The sequence below is a fragment of the Priapulus caudatus genome, unplaced genomic scaffold (assembly GCF_000485595.1).
Source record: "Priapulus caudatus unplaced genomic scaffold, Priapulus_caudatus-5.0.1 Scaffold247, whole genome shotgun sequence".
NCBI lineage: Eukaryota > Metazoa > Priapulida > Priapulimorpha > Priapulimorphida > Priapulidae > Priapulus > Priapulus caudatus.
Window position 1 is genome coordinate 159,690 of NW_014577308.1, and position 12,569 is coordinate 172,258.

Here is a 12,569-nt window from a genome sequence, read left to right on the forward strand (position 1 = left end):
ACACTTTTTCACTTAATAATTTACACTTATATTGCTCTTTTGCATCGCTTCAGCATTGTCAGCGGATACATAGTCCTGCCAAGTGGGCAACGTTGTGTGCTGAAGTCAACCGACTTGCACTTGTCACGACTCGGGGAGTTTACACAGCCTCCTGATAAGTTTGACTTCAACGTTCTTGCAGGTTAACATTATATCAGCCTAATATAATTTTTACCAATCTTAATATAGAGACGTATGCAGATATTCTGACATGAGCTATCACACATTGTCAGGATTTTATGTAACGTCGTGACAACTAACAGCGTTCGGAATTCTTGTGCTTCCAGGCCATTTCGATTGCACTATTACAACAGAAAAAAAGCTGGAGCAAATTCTCTACGTAGGAGAGAGATGGAGTGCCAAGATTCATGAACAGTTAACTGATGTAACAATAAATGGAGTCAATGGCTGGGGAGTCACAGAGTACATGTACAGGTACGTAGAGTACTTATAACACATATTACCAAATGCTATGCGATTGATACTCTCCTAGCTTTTGTAACTATAACAGTTTCAGAAAATTCATTAAAATATTTTACTAGTTGATACATTTAATATTATGTAGTATATGTAATACGTAATAATATTGATCAGTTCTTGTTTCAACACTTAATTACTACCAGATGGAACCACATATAGCCATGCACTTAAGACATTTCAAAAAAGGATGTAGTCATGAGCTATTTGTCTCATAGTAATTGTACTTATAGGCCATTAAAATGCGCTAATCGGGAAAGTGAATATTATGGCAGTAAGCTTCTTGTGGTGTTTTTCAATAACGTACATATGTGATCTATGACGAGAGTGAACATAACTAATTATTGAACACTGGACTTTAAATAGAAACAAAGATGGAATAGATTGGTTCATAACCTTTGCAGTAATTATGTGAAATGTAATAAGTAAATCACATTAGCATATGTGTAACATTACCATGAAGTGTTTTGTCAGCGTTATTATGAGACATGAAGTACAAGGTTCCCAAGTCTGTTAGGGCTGTGTTGGGCATTAATGGTCACATATACCATTATTGTTGTGGGCCTGTGGCTCATGTCTGAAACCCAAGATCACCTTTGCACCATTTTACATTGCTGCAGGCATGAAGGGTCATGTCCAGTACCTGTGGACAAATCAACTCCCATGTTAAAAGAACCAGGTAACTACTGGTTAGGAAATTTTAAAATGAGTCATACATTTATTTAACTTATGTATATATTTTATTTCTGAAGAATATAGTCTACAGCTGTGATCAAACTTGTTTGCATAATATATTTATAATTCAACTTGCAGAATGCTTCCTTATTAATATTCATGTAGCTCGCTTTTTTAATTTACACAGAGATACAAAATGCTGACGTTTTGATACTGCCATTCAATGACCTCACGTGCACCGCATCCCAATTAGTTGGAGGCAAGGGAGCACAGCTTGCTTTACTAAGCCAATTTCCTGGCAAGGTATAGGCCTATGCATTGCATCACAAGTTAATCATAATTGTTATCCATGGATGTTAACAAGGATATGCAGGCTTCTTGACGAAACTGAACAATTATGCTAGTGAAAATATATGCTCACTGCACATTTCACTTCGACCTTCACTGAGCAAGTGGTAAAATAATTGAGTTGTTTCATTGATCAAATGATTTTTGTTGAGTTATGCATGTCTGTGTAGTCAACTTACCACAGCCCTTTAATAGTTTTCTATGGCTTTTACATTAGTGAAATTTTATCAATATTTTCTTGCATCTAGCAAGTTTTCACAGTTATCCATAATACAAACAAAAATATAATGAATACAAATATTTCCATTGAAAGTAACAGTTGATGTTAAAATTTTGTTTAATTCTTATTTTGGCTCTACAGTTTCAGATTCCAGGTGGTTTTTGCCTAACTGTAGCTGCCTACAGACATCATCTGAACATAAACAAGCAACTTGAAGACATTATCCAAGAGCTTCAACATGTGTCTTCGTAAGACCTAGATCTTTTTATTTTTACCAGAACAGAATGTCAATTTGTTATGGCCTAAACCTAATCTCCATAGGTCGTCATACGACTTAGTAGGGGCAATTTATGCCTCATTCTCCTCCATTCATGAGTATAAATTCGATTTCAAATAAGTGTGTATGTATCATGTGGTCCACATCAGTCTGCTGTATTCAGGAATGTCACGTGTTTCAGTGAGAGAAGGCCAGGAGATCTACATGAAATATCAAGGTCACTTGTGGAATCTTTTTTGAAAACACAGCTTAGTGCACAGTTGGTGACATTAATTCTGGGACAAATGACACAACTCTTTGGTGATGAGTGGGAGCAGAAAACATTTGCTGTGCGTTCATCTGCGATTGGTGAGTTAATCAGAAATGTGTAATATGTATGTTGTAGAGAGTAGTGCTCTGGGCTGCTACAGATATATGTAACATGCTGTTATAAAACCAACCTGGATTTGCCCTGAAAATATCAATTTTGATTAGAAAGAACAAAATTTGATTCATTAGTTAAAATTTTTGTCCGGAACATTAAAACATGTTTTTCATCTTAATCATTGCCACGGGATCAAATTATTGGACTTTTTAGTAGGCTACATTCAGTGTGGTCCACGAGGGGGTTTAACATGTATAAGGCCGACAGGTTTGAGTTTTGAGCCGACAGGTTTCAAAATCACTGACAGGTTTGGATTTCAGGCCGACAGGTTTGAAATATCAAAGCAAAAAACAACACAAACAAAGCAAAATGCAACTGTACTGCACTGTCGAACGGGACAACGTACGCGTATAGTCGCAGCATGCGCTTGTAGCATACACTATTACAGTCTATTACACTTATTTACTATGTGCATGGGCTCCCACTTGTCGGGCAATCGAGTCATACAGTGCGTCTACGTCTTCTGAGCTGCTTGCTCTGATTCATGCGCGCGTGCCTGAGTGTGCATGCGTGCGTGCGTGCGTGTGTGCGTGCGTGCCTGCGTGCGTGCCTGTGTGTGTGCGTGTGTGCCTGCGGGCGTGCCTACGTAGACCCGTATGATTATAGAATGGTAATCCATGGAAAATCATAATGAAATTCACATGTTTATTTTCGCGTGCCGGCACACTCGTGTGTCATTCCCGATTGTAGCTTTTTCCTCAATTCCAGGAAAGAGTTTTGCTGTCGCTGTCTCATAGTCCAGCGGTGCCCACCCTCTACATTTCAGTAGTGATTAGCACCACGTGACTGAAACAATTGTGCCCTCCCCCCGTACTTCAATCAATGCTGCCTTCAGCCAGCAGGCACGTACGCAGCATCGATGTGCACAGCCACAGCCACAGACGCGTACCTCGCGGGCTGCTTTTTTGGGCGACCTTTGAAAATATAATGTGAGAATGTCGTGCGATAGCGCCCTGGCTCAAAGGATGTTAGGAATATTACACAACTAGAAATTTCTTAGTTGTCTAATCAGGCAACTATAGTCAAACGAATAACTTGTCCGACATAGACTTTCACTTGTCCTGAGCCTCATATCAGTATCAGCGTTGGTAACCTACAAGTTGCGAGTCAGGTACTGGGATAGTAAGCATTGCCAGATATTTATCATTCGCAACTTGCGTTAGTAAGTCAATGCTTAACTATTAACTTAACCTCTATGCTTAAATATTTTTCCCGTGAATTACCTGTCGTAAAAAAGGTTAAAATACTAGTTTGGCTGTTTGGGCCGGCTGACCGTACCTCTACCAAAGCCCTAGAGTCGACTGCTCTTGATCAGCAAGAAATATCGCCTATGTTTAACTGGTAACATCCCAGTTGGTCTACTCCTATTTCGCCTACACCCATTTTGCCTACTCCCATTTCGCCTACTCTCAGAATCGGCAATATTCCTATTTCGCCTACTCTCATTATGCAGTTGCGGATCCAGAAGTGCATGAATTCTAGGGGGGGTGGGGTGAATCATGTGAGCTCAAGGGCCCCCTGGCCTCCTGGCTACGCGCCTGGTCGAAACAGCCTGGCCCTGGTTGTTCAAAAGTGGATAGCGCTATTCACTGGATAAATCATTATCCAGTGAATAGGACTGAATTATCCACTTTTGAACAACTGGTTCAGTCCTGGTCATTACGTGCCTTAATCCAGTAATCCATGTCTTTCAAAGACCCAAATAAGATTTCTTTTCGCCAGTTTATAAACTATATATTGCTGTAGGTTATACTTTCGTTGCGGTATCTTGGCCGTAAATTTGGTACGAAGAAGGTTTTCTCATCCATTTTTTAATTAACAACTCGCAACTCGCAACTCGCAGCTCGCAATGCTACCCATGCACCCTATATCAATATAGTTTCACCTTACAGTATATTTATTTGCATTTTTTGCACATTGCTTTATAACATTTTACTGGTTAAATTCACCCTAGTATACAAATTGAACAATGAAAAATGACTCATCACTCAACCCAAATTATTTTGAAATATAGGTCATACATTTTGTGGAAAAATGCTCCAAAATAACGCTCAGATTGCACCAGAGAGCATCTAAAACCCCTGAGCTTCCTAGGGCCCTAAGGCCGGCCCTGGACCCCGGCCACCAGTCACTTCGCGCTTTGCGCTCCTAATGTGCGCTTCGCGCACATAATTTCAAATAATATTTAAAGTACTCCTCTAAAGTTCCCAGGTTTACATGTTTGAATTTTAGGTTGTGGACCACCCTGCTACATTTCTGCGTTACTCCATGAATATTTTGTTCCCCAAACCAAACCTGTGGCAATTAATTGTTCACTCAGAATATACTGTTATTGCTTTTTCTTTTTTTTATATACTACAGGCGAGGATGGAAAAGAAACATCATATGCTGGACAAATGGATACATTTTTAGGTGTCAAAGGATCAATTAAGGTAATAGCCAGTGATCAGGGGCTGTTGTCAAAAACATGATAAAGCTAACTCCAATGTTGATGCTAAAATAGCACAATTATGACTTATATAATACATGGTAATGTCACTGGAATAGCGATGACAGAAATGCATTGATGAGAATGATTGCATGATTGGATGAGAACTGATCACAAAAATCACATACATTTATTGTACATGAGTGGATGATATATGAATAATAACTGATGATAACCCCATGATCATGTATTATTCTATAGTATAATACATAGTACACGGTAACACAAGGTGCACGTGTCATGTCTCATTACAGTATCAAAAACAATAAAACAAGAGCAATTAACATGGAAGAATCTCACATTAAAAGTTATAACAACAACAGACAGTTTATATAGTCACATGTTCTCTAAAACCATTTGATATACTAAATAATATTAAAGCTTCTTTCTGTATTTAACGACAACATTTTGTTAATTTTTCCACCCACATTAATTTAATCAGGAGTATATAATAGAGAGTAGTAATAATCTCTATTATCTACTCCTGATTTAATCATATAAAATAAAATAAAATTGCATTTTCTGCATATAAGACGTGCTTTGAGACTGTAATGTGCTCCTTAAATGGAGAAAGCGTGCAGGGTCAGTGAGAAATCCCAACAATGGCTGTCATGGTCAGAGCTATGTATGTTTATTGGGTCTGTGAGTGCTGCGGTTTCACATGGCTAACAGCAGGTTTAACGCATATGTGATACTGAACAACATATATCATTGTACACACCCACAGATCTTTGAAGCTATCGTGAAATGCTGGGCTTCCTCATTTACATATCAAGTTGTGGAATACAGGAGGTTTGTTGCATATTTTAAATGTTCTATTTAATTAATTACACCTTGCGTCAATGCATTATGAACCTTGGCAGATATGTATTTATATCTACTGATATTTGACATACTAGGTGTTGCTATGGCTAGTGACCAAATTAGATCAATGCTGATTCAAGCATATCTTATTGTATTAATTTTATATATTGGCTATTACTGTCATCACGTTATGTTCATGATAATACATCATATTCAGGAACCATGGTCAGGTTATAGCAGCAGACGTGGGTGTCTGTATACAGGAGATGCTGAATGCAGATGTTGCTGGCGTACTCTTCACTAGAGATCCAGTGTCTGGCAACCCTGGTGTCATGACCATCAATGCGTCATACGGAATTGGAGAGGTATGCCATTTATTTATGCCATTTCCATTCGTGCCATTTACATACTGTAATTTGTAAAGTCACTTATTTTTGTTTATCCCATTTTTAGTGGTTTTGATAAAAAAACACATGTTCGTGGATTTTTAAATTTGTGGATTGAAATCGTAGAACCGGCACTTGACATCTGTACATCATATTTCGTTCGGAACGCGTAAGTTCGTGGATTGATAGACCTACGAAATCCACGAAAATTGGTACCTCACGAAAAAAAAGGAATTTACAGTATGTGACTTTACATTGGGCTAATTAATCAAGTTCTTTCATTTGCTTGTTGTGTTTTATTATGTTGTTGATAGCAACATTGTAAGCCTTGCCTGAAATTAATTGTTTGTTATGCTTGGTCATCATGCTTAGGCAGTTGTATCTGGAGCAACAGAGCCAGACACAATCTATCTGCAAAGAAGCTTCTCTAATAAGCTCAGCATCAAGGAGACTGTAGTGGGAAGGAAGGCAATGAAGATGATTGTAGACAGTGGTATGTGCATCATGTAAATTCCAAGTTATTTTGAATGATATTCTTAAGCAGGACTATAGCCTATTTGATTTTAGAACCCAAAATCATTTTTACCTCCGCCAAGGGGTTGGCAGGAGGTTATGTTTTTACTGGCGTGTGTTTGACTGTTTGTTTGTGGGTTTGTGGGTTTGTTTGTGTACAGCCTAACTGAAAAAGTTATGGACGGATTGTCATAAAATTTTCAGGATAGGTCAGAAATTGCGTAACTTAGAATTGATGAGATTTTCGTGGTGATCCGGATCCAATTAATTAATTAATAAAATTTTCAGGATAGGTCAGAAATGGGGTAACTTAGAATTGATTACATTTTGGTGGTGATCCGCATCCAATTAATTAATTAACAAATTAATTAATTAATAAAAATTTTCACAGTGAGACAATTCAGCTGCCTTAGCGGAGGTCTGTGCTTTCCGAGTGCTCTAGTTAATAATGTTTTTAATGAGTTCTTGCTTACTCAGAATCTGGAGGCCTAGTGCAGGTTGAAATGGAGAATGAAGGTGAATGTTGCCTTCATGACAAAGTTGCCCTGGAACTAGGATATGTTGGCATACAGGTTCGTTTGCATTCAACAGCTTATTTGACACTGTCAGATTCAGCTTGTCAAATGGAATCACCATCCATTCATATTTATATATGTGTTTGTAAGTATTTCAGATACAAATGTTATGGATTTCACTAATGGTAGTCAATACAAATTCGTGTTTATTATGAGCCAGTGTATACAAAAATGGTGAAGGGAGTCATAGCTAGTGCAGTGTACCATTTAGGTAATTAGCAGGACATATATATACTTTGATGGACCGATGGTTCCGTAATTATATAGTGGCAAGGTAATTGATACTTTTTTGGGTTCAAGAAAGGAACCACACAGGATAATCATAGACTAAAGGGATGGTGTTCTATTATTTATTACCTCCGCCAGGGGCGTGGCGGAGCTAGTCTTATGTTTTCACCGGCGTGCCATTGAGTGTTGGTTTGTGTGTGTGTGTGTTACCATGCACGTTTCAGTTCACTTCCGTTAGGTGCGCTGGCTGTAGACTCACAAACACAGGCTAAGGGGCAACCATGCACAGTCCTCCCCCACCTGCACGCTCGCACTAATCTGGATCCAATTAATTTTTCCACTTAATTAATTAATTAATTAATAAAAAATTTCACATGGAGAGAATTCAGCTGCCTTGGCAGAGGTCTGTGCTCTCCGAGTGCTCTAGTTACATATAGTTTTAGCTGGTAGGCCTACATATGTATGTGGATCTGCGCCTGTGGGCGTGGATATGTGTGTATATGTTTATTAGGCATCATTTTCTTGTTCCTCCAAGATGTAAGACCAATTGCCTCTTTGCACCCACAAAGGTGAAAACCCTGCAGATTAAAACAAATGTGATGATGAATGTGTGTGTGCATGTGCATGTGCGTGTGAGTGTGCGTGTACGTGTGCACCTGTGCGAGCGTGCGTGCGTGCGTGCGTGCGTGCGTGCGTGTGTGTGTGTATGTGTGTATGTATACACATTAACAAAACACATAGTATACAATAAATTGGAAATAACAATATTGCGAATTACAAGGCTATACAATTTTAATACTTAGGTCGAACAGTTGTTTGCATCGGAGCCACTAGACATTGAGTTTGCTCTGGAGGATGGTCAGATCTACCTGTTACAATCTCGACCAATCACATCCCTCAACATGGAGTCAGATTATGAGCTCATGCATGAACAAGATGGCCCATTGTTTATTGACAACGAAATGTTTACAACTGCCAACGTTGGGTAAACTAAGGCATAATGTATAATCATGCCATGCAAATATTATTGCACATTTCGTATCTTTCTTAGTGTATGAAATTGAGCATAGCTAGAGTGGCCAACTATTTCACTCATGAATATTTTGTTTATTAGGATTTTTAGTTGATGATGATGGTAATCATGCTGCTATATGTTGTTAATCATGTAAAGGTAATTCAATTTTAGTAAGTACTATATTCATTGTATTATGTTTTTTGTAGGGAGGTGATGCCAGGAGTTACTTCGCCACTATCAAATGACATCATGATTTCACAATTCGCGAAGTCGTCGCAGGTATATATATTCTGAGTGCATGGTGCAAGTTAGGTGAGGATTTGCAGTACATAATCTATGTATTTATTATCAACCTTATTAGCAAACATGTTGGTCTCTTAAGACCCTATCTAATTTAAATGCTATAAAGAACTGTTGGGAAAACTAAATATTTGCTAAATTATTTTACATTTTGTTTCTGTCCTATCATGTACTGCCAAAGTATGACATGTCTATTTTTGTATACATATTTTTAATTGTGAAGCTACATGACATCAGGAGTCTATCAATAGTCTATTGATGTCATGTCTAGTGAATGGTAATGTATTCTAACATATATTTTTCTTCAGTATTGGCGAAGGGTTATTACAGGCTTTGGCCACAGATCTAGTGTCGAAACGATGATAACCTCATTTTGTAGACATATTTTCATCAATATGTTAGGAGTAAGTATATTTTGTGCTTCTGCTGGCACTACCAACTGATAGATATGACACCATATACTCTCAAATGTGATTTATTTATGCATGCTATAATGTAAGCTGACATACTGAATGATAATCAATTTTATCTTGTATCATGATATATATATATCTATATCTATATCTATATATATATATAGTAGTAAAGTCACACACGAACACCCGTGTAGATAAAAACAATCTCTAGGTATAGAATAAGGGTTAGGGTGTTTCAAATTTAATTGACAAGCTTTCGAGATTACATCTCTTCATCAGGTCAGCAGACATTGGAATAGAATTAAAAAATCAAAAACAAATACAATGGCGTTATAAATATACTCAGGGGTTAATAATGACAAATGACCCTTTTTGTCATTATTAACCCCTGATATAATCGAAAAGGAATTAATCAAACAATTCGCACGTTGCCATGAACAAGGATGACGAAGGAACACACACGAACGCACGCACGCACGCACGCACGCACGCACGTACACAATGATGCAGTAGGTTACTTGCAATTTTATCACAAAATAAAAATGTGATACAATGGCCTCTACAATCACACGTAAAAAAAGTTTACGTTCATGCCTTTTGGCCTGAGCGTTGGCTGTTTGAAGCCAGGGGCATGAACGTAAACTTTAATTACGTGTGATTTTAGAGTCCACTGTATCACATTTTTATTATGTGATAAAATTGCAAGTAACCTACTGCATCATGTGTGTGTGTGTGCGTGCGTGCGTGCGTGCGTGTGTGTGTGTGTTTGTGTGTGTATATATGTGTGTGTTCTTTCGTCATCCGTGTTCATGGCAACGCGCGAATTGTTTGAATCATTCCTTTTCGATTATATCTATAACGCATTGTATTTGTTTTTGATTATTTGAGTCTATTCCAATGTCTGCTGACCTGATGAAGAGATGTAATCTCGAAAGCTTGTCAATTAAATTTTAAACACCCTTATTCTATACCTTGACTTTGTTTATATATATATATATATATATATATATATATATATGCATGTATATATATATATATATATACAATATATATATATACATATAAAGAAAGGGAAAAAATAAATATGTGCTCGTATATATCAAGCAAACAACTTATATAGAATTTTCTGCATAATTGAACATTAAATTTGCATGCTATTCAGAGATATTCTCTTATGTTTCAAACTGATATACACTACAGGGCCTCTACTACATGAATGAGTACACAATGGGGAAAAACACAAGACAGGCAAAAGATGAAATAGATCTGGGACTGTTCATGCGTTCTCTGGGAGATGAAGTGCTTGATGAAATCCACAAGCGTTACCGCACTACAAGAACGTCATGGTTTCAAAAAATTAAGGGACACTTCTTGTGCATTTATGTAAGTAAGCTTTTTTTTAGAAAATAAACATCTTAATTCTAGTCTAAAATGTGTACATCAATTATATATAAGTAGTACATTTCTTTAATTAAATGTATAAATTGCATCTCGTTCATGCATCTACAGGATGCAATGATTGTACAGCGCTACATCAATGAAGGAAAGGCAGTCGCAGAGAAAATTAAGGCAGATATGAGTATCACCGATCCACTTATGTTCTACAGTGAAGTTTCAAAAGAGATCTACGCCAACATGAATGTAAGTGTTTAAAACCATATACGATCGACAATTATCTAGTCCCTCCCCACTTTTATGACCGTTTAATTACCTACTGTTATTGCTTAAGTAACAGCAACTGTCTAGAGTAACGATAAAATGTATTAGAACCTTTGTATTCCCCAAAACCTGCAAGTTCGATGGGTGTCACTTTGCCCCGGGCGTAGGTGGAGGGTGCCGCTACTTGGCAGCACTAGTCACTTCGTACACTTCGAAGTCCAAATCTTCCACAGAAAGATTCCACAGTTATACTTCCGTGCTAGACATGGCCTTATTTCCCTAACCCTAATTCTAACCCTAACCCTAACCCTGCCACTAACCCTAATCCTAACACAAGTGCAGCCACATCACGTGACCCTCCATCTACGCCCGGGGGAAAGTGCATCCCAAGTTCGATTACCAGCGAGCATTTTCTTGTAATCTTGGACCAGTTAGTAGCGCTACTAGCGCCAGCTATCATCCATAAACTTGCACGTCTCTCGCAAAATCTCGTTTGTACCGACAAATTACAAAAAGTTGACACATTTTTGACAGTGTCCCGATACGATAACATTTCAGTGTGTTACGATGTGTTCATATCCAATTTCTATGCTATAACTGCATAAAATCTTAATGTTTTTCAAGTTGTGTTGTCTTAGTGTAATCGGTAATATATCTGCTGTGAGGTGAGACTATATTTTGCCATATTTTTTAGATTAAGTTTTTCTGAGCCAAAATCTTGTAATAAAAACCAAGATTTTACCTCATAATACATTTTGCATAATATTCATATATAATATTCATATTAATATGCATATAAATACATTGTGCCACTTGCAGTCCTCATAATGCATGTAATGTGCCATAATGCTGTTATTGCGATCATTGCAGTGTTGGTATGCCCATACACAGGTGACCTACACATCGTTATTCAGCTCCGGAATACTGCAAGCAGTTTTGAGTGGCCAAGGTTAGTGAAATTGAGTATTTTGTCTTTTTAGCTCATCTGACATAGTCAGATGCAGCTTGTAGAATCGCATGAGCGTCCGGTTTGTGCGTTTGTCCATCCGTGCGTCAACAGTTATGGCACAAATCTTAACCGCTCAACATACGGTCTTGATATTCAGAACGTCGGGGGGGGGGGTTATCGCGAAAATCACTTGGCATGTCAAATTTGGGGGTCAAGGTTCAAGATGTACGTGTCAATGGAGGGGGAATATTTCCCCCTTAACTTAAGGTATTGCGGCACAAATCTCAACGGCTTGACCTACGCTCTTAATATTCAATGTATAGTGTGATGGACGGTGGCGGTGGTGGTGGCGGTGGGCGGTGGGCGGTGGTGGTGGGCGGTGGTGGTGGGCGGTGGTGGTGTGGCAGGGCAGGTGGAGCCGGCCGGCCAGTCCGGCCATGGCCGGACCAATAATTTTTCTGATGACGATTTTTTTCAAGCACATTTTCGTTATGCACAGGCCGGATCTACAATTATTGCAATCCCAAGCATAGAATGATCTGAAATCACATATAGTTAATGTATACACGCATATATACTACTACATGACTATAGTACCGGTAATAAACTGAAGAATGTTTATAAGAAGACATGTGTTGATCTCTTTAATTGCTGATACTGTACCAGAAACGATCGTCTGCTGCTCGGCCATTGTGAGCGTCATTGTTTATATCCGTTCAAGCTAATTATTATTAATAATTATTAGCTCATCTCATATATGTTATTTTTACTGATTT

The 12,569-nt window shown here is 38.1% G+C and overlaps 1 protein-coding gene across 1 annotated transcript in view; it reads left to right on the forward strand.

Annotated features, from left to right (window-relative positions):
- Nucleotides 1-12,569, forward strand: part of LOC106807999 (putative phosphoenolpyruvate synthase) — an 88,438-nt gene that overhangs the window by 5,524 nt on the left and 70,345 nt on the right. The window lies entirely within an intron of this gene.